Source organism: Octodon degus, unplaced genomic scaffold (assembly GCF_000260255.1).
Source record: "Octodon degus isolate 3935 unplaced genomic scaffold, OctDeg1.0 scaffold00124, whole genome shotgun sequence".
Lineage (NCBI taxonomy): Eukaryota > Metazoa > Chordata > Mammalia > Rodentia > Octodontidae > Octodon > Octodon degus.
Genome location: NW_004524700.1, coordinates 7,205,583 through 7,210,998, shown reverse-complemented (window position 1 = coordinate 7,210,998; position 5,416 = coordinate 7,205,583). Strand labels below are relative to the sequence as shown.

The window sequence follows — 5,416 nt, the reverse complement described above, 5'->3', positions numbered from 1 at the left end:
GCCACTTAAAGAACTGAGCTAGGGCCAGGCCCCCCAAGAACATCATATTTGAGAATGTAGGAAATTAGATGTGACTAGATAACTCCCTTATAAGGTGGTTTTGTAGATGAGGAAGGACGCTCACTTTCAGGTAGGAAATAACTCCATAATATCTGTGGATCTTAAGACATGAACTCATTCAAATGTACAGGATTTCAGGCAAAATCTGGTGATAAGTTCTTTGATTTGCTTTTTTAGTCTCTAGAAGTTCTTAAAACTCTAATTTGAAATTGTATTTTAATCTGCTAACAAAGCAGACTTACAAAAAGCCTGTATGATGAATTACTATTCTTGCTGCATTTATGCATATAATCAGGCAAGGTTCAATGATACTAGACTATGCTTCAAGCAAATTTGTCTTTATTATCCTTAGTAAAAATGGAGATGGCTGTAGTGTGATAGACTGTGGTTTTTACATGGAGATAAGCTCTACAAAAATTTCTGAACAAGCATCAACCTGTTCGTAAGACAGAAAACTCCCAACTTTAAAGCAGAAGGATTCAAATGAAATTCACTCTATTATCTCCTCATGTGCATACTTTATAATAATATCCTTTTGTAATGTAATAGTAAATGCAAGAAAAGTGTTTCTCACAAATCAAACCTTCAGAATAGATCACGATAATCTTGATTTACAGTCAGCCAAAAGCACAGGTAAAAACACAATAGTTGTAACTGGCATTTGAAGCAGACAGCAGTCTTCTAGTACTGAATCCTTAACCCATAGGATTTGACTCTTACTCCAGGTCAAGAGTGTCATTAATTGAACTGAATTGTAACTGATATTTAGAAATGGATAACTGCTTAAGGTGAAAAAAAAAAAATCACATATTTGGTATAAGAAGTGTTTTTAAAAATGCAGAGAAACAGAATGTTTTTCCATCCAGGAAATTAAAAATGCATAGTCCAAACTCTAAAAAGTTCTTTAGTAGTCAAGTTGTTCAGGGCTGGAAATGTAGTTGAGTGGTGGGACACTTGTCTAGCTTACACAAGGGTTTGATCTGTAGCATAGAAACTAAAGTCGCTTATTGTGACTCAAGATTGTTAAAAAGATGTATTCTAAGGGAAAAACTTATTTTGAAGTATCTGAACTTCAGAATACAATGTTTAAAAAATCCTATCTTGTAACATTTTAATTACATAAAGTATACTGGTTAAACTAAATTACTACCTAAGTGACTCGTGACAAGAAAAGATCTACTCAAACAACAAATCCAAGTGATTAGTATTTAACTTTTCAAATCTCTTATCTGCCAGTTATAGTTCTCTGAATACAGAAAAAAACACAGTAAGGAGGTGGTAATGTAGTGTTACCTAATATCTCTGAAAATAAGTCCAAAAATAGTAGCCTTTAAAGCTGTTGTTTTCTTTATTTAAATTTATGAGTTTTGGTAGATAATATTCACTGCTAAGATAGTCAGTCCCTTCAATATTTTGAGAAAATTACACAACCTATTGTTTACAACAGTGTAAAGCAACTGAAAATATTTCTTGCTGTGGAAATATTATTTAAACTTTATATATAAAATCCATTTGGAAGCTTTACTGGATAGGCTTTTTAAAAAATCAATTAAACTTACTCATAAAAATATATACTTCTAATATTGAATAAATGCAATGTATGAAAAACGGGCTAGTCTTTTATATATGCAGTAAAAGATCACTCATCATTTAAAATAGTTTCTAGAGCATTTTTGTGTTCAAAGTATACAATTTTGATAAAAGATGCTTATAGCCCTTATAGTGATTGAACAGAACACTGATTTTTGTCAATTGTATTTTATTAGTTTTTCCAATGAGAAAAGTGATAAAAATTTTTATAGGTTATTAAGTTGAAGGAATACAAATACCTCATAGTGATCTGCCTGTTTATAGCCTCCCATGAGCTGGGATTAAGGTGCGCGTCTCCACGCCCAGTTTAAAACTAATTTTAAAAACCTGAAATATTCACCTACTAATGAGTGAATATTTTCCAAACCTACCACTTAATTAGTATCTCCTATAAATTTCCTTTTATCTAAGTTATGAGTAAAGAAGGAAGAATAACTGAAAAAATTATCCTATAGGTAATATAAAAATTTACTGATCACCATTTTCTGTCCTTTCTATTAACATATCTGATATGAAGATAAACTTACAAAAATTAATTAAATATATAAAATGACTGTAATTAAACAATAAATGACTGAGTCAGGGCTCTGGTCTATGTAATAAAAGATGCCAAGATCCTATTATTAAAACAATAATTATCACCTACAATTTAGCACTAAGACAGTGATGCCAAATCACATATGTCCTAGCAGGCTGTTAGTATCAATGAAAGCTGTAAAAGATTTGTCATCATTGGTCGAAGGAACTTAACAAATGTTCAAAATAAAACATATTAAATATATAGAAATATGTCGGCAAAATGTCAAAAGTTTACTGCAGTATTAGTTTGCCCTAGGAAAGGAAATATTTTTCTATTTTTACACAATTTTGAAATATTTTTTACTAGCGAACATTTTCCTTAAAAGACAAAGTAGAATAAATGTTATCCTTCAATTGAAACTGAATGTTTCCCAGAAGTTTCTTAAAATAAAAAATACCAAAATTGAAAGGAAAAAGTAAGATCTACCAATAATTACTTTCAACTTACAGTAAGGAAGAGTTGGATGAGAAGTCATTCTTCTGACATTATTAATGGTTTTCTTAATCATCTGGTAAAAAGAAAAATTATTTTGTAGTTACTAAAAAGTATAATTAAAAATTTAAATTGGGCTGGAGAGATGGCTCAGTGGTCTAGAGCACCTACTTGGAACGGGCTTGGCAAAGCACAGGGACCGCGGTTCGATCCCCCAGCACCACATGCCAGCCAGCCCTGCCCCCTGGTGGGCTGAGCTGGCCACACACACACTAAATGAATGTAATAAATAAATAAACAGTGGAATATATTTAAAAAAAAATTTAAATTATAAGGCTGGGAGTATACATAATACGTAGGCATAGGTCAGTTTTAGAGTGCCTGCTTAGCATATATGAAGACCTGAGTTCAATCTCCAATACCACAAAAAACAACAAATAGTGACACAAAATTTAAATTACTTTTACATGACTTTTTAATACCATTATGGCTAATAAGCATGCTCAACATGTTAACAGAATTTATTATTATTTTTTGTATTTTTAGGGAAGGGTCTACAAGATATTCAAGGTCTCACTACTAGATCGAACTCCTAGTGATCCACCTGTTTACAGCCTCCCAAGAGCTGGGATTACAGGCGTGCGCCACCACACCCAGTATCAATTGCCTTCTCAGCGGTGCCCTGGGGGTGGGGCCAGCACAGCAGGCCTGGGGATCGAACCCCTGGCCCCTGTGCCTACTTGTAGGCACTTTAATCTGCTGAGCTATTTGGCCAGCCCTTAACAGAATTTAACTGCACCGTTCTTATTATTTTCTGTATCAGTGACTATGAAGCAGGACCAAATTCCCCTCACCAATTTAGCCTTATCTATATTTTGCTGATTGTTTTCTGGTCATATTAAAATATACTAGAGTAAGCAAACAGCAATAAGAGGTGTGTGTGTATGTGTGTGCATGTGTGTCTGGCTTGGCCTATCCTGGGGGCAGGGCTGGCGTGGCATGTTGTGACAGGGATCGAACTACAGTTCCTGCGCACTTTAGATCACTGAGCTATCTCCCCGGCCCTGTATAGCATAAAGTTTAGAAGCAGTGAAAATGAAAAAGTAAACAGAAAGTCAGTTTTTAATTGATAGTTTGGGACTATTACCCATTTTTAAATCAGGATTTGACTAACCTAAATAAAAGAAACACATAAAATCAATAGGACGGGCCGGGGAGATGGCTCAGTGCAATAAGCGCTTCCCTGGCAAGCACAAGGGCCTGAGTTCAATCCCCGGTTCCGCAAAAAAAAAAAAAAAAAAAAAAAAAAAAAATCAATAGGACATTTTAAAGTTGTATAATATTTTCTACTTTATCAAATGCCATAACTATAGTTATATGCTAACCCAAGTTTTTGGCATCAGTTTCAGGTAGATTTCTGTGTTGCTCTTTTGTATTCTAAAATGTTCAGACATGTTATTATATTCTTGAATAGCAGAAATGGTAATAATATACACACTTTTTTGTACTAACACTCATCATTCAATAAATGGAAAATCAAAAAATATTTTATCAAATCTCTAGGAAAAAATGAAAATCTCGCATTTCTTATGTGTAAATCTCACATTTATTTATTTTATTTTTTGGCAGAACCAGGGATTGAACTCGAGTTCTTGCACTTGCCAGGTAAGTGCTTATTCTACTGAGCTATCTCTCCAGCCCCTAAATCTCACATTTAAATCCCATATTATCAAAGGTTTGCAGGTTCTTTCTCATGTTTTTCACTATCAAAGGTAAATCATGAGTTAAAAAAGAAAACCCTACACAAATGATGGCTAAAATTTTTTTCTGAATACATATGTAGAATGTTACATGACAAATCATTAACTGATTTAGAAGATGCATATAAAAAAGGGCAACTTCATTCTACTGTTATCTTTTTCTTGACAGCTGCAGAACAGAGCAATCATAATGTGAGGTTTACAAATCACAATGACCTCAACTAAAAAGCCATTCTTTTAAGATTTAGACAGGAAGAAAATTCAACCCCAAGTAGCAGGCAAGGGATAAAGCCCATAGGATCTTAAAGGTCATGTTGATGAATTTTTTCTTCTTTTTAAATGGTGTTGGTAAATCTGAAATTTTAAGAATGACAACCCAAATGTTTGGAAACATGTACTTCTCTGTGCAGATCAGACATAGCAAGAAAGCTGTTACAAGAAGAAATTCTCTGAGGTGGGAGTTGATAAAAGTGCATACTTCTATTTATACATCTTGTATATTCTCATTGAAGTTCTCTTTAAAATATTATAGTATCTATAAATTTCACAACCTGAAAACATGTTAACTGAAAAAATTATTTTTACAAAGTCATTTCACTTCAGTAATTATTAAGGTGCTTTTCAAGTTCAATTTAATACTGAAAACACTTGTCACTTGAAGTCACTAAACCAAGAGGACTTAAGGTTATTACTTTTTTGGTACTGGGAATTGAACTCCAGATCTCATGCTTGCCAGGGCAGGTGCTGTGCTACTGAGCTATATCCCTAGCCCAACTCAGGATTTTTAAAATGTACTCTAGTTTACACTCCCACTAACAGTGTAGAAGGGTTCCTTTTGTAAAACAATATAGCTTTTTGGAAATTGTATGGAGATTTTTTTCTTTTTTTTTTTTCCTATAGTTTTATTGATAAACATATAGCAATGAGACAGTTTCAAATCAAATCAGAAGTACAGTTTCAACAAATAATACACTGCATATATTCTTCTTAGTGG

General features: G+C 33.3%; 1 protein-coding gene across 1 annotated transcript in view; it reads right to left on the bottom strand.

The window, feature by feature from the left end:
• Positions 1 to 5,416, bottom strand: part of Dmxl1 (Dmx like 1) — a 206,533-nt gene that overhangs the window by 41,802 nt on the left and 159,315 nt on the right. The gene's annotated exons all lie outside the window — the stretch shown is intronic.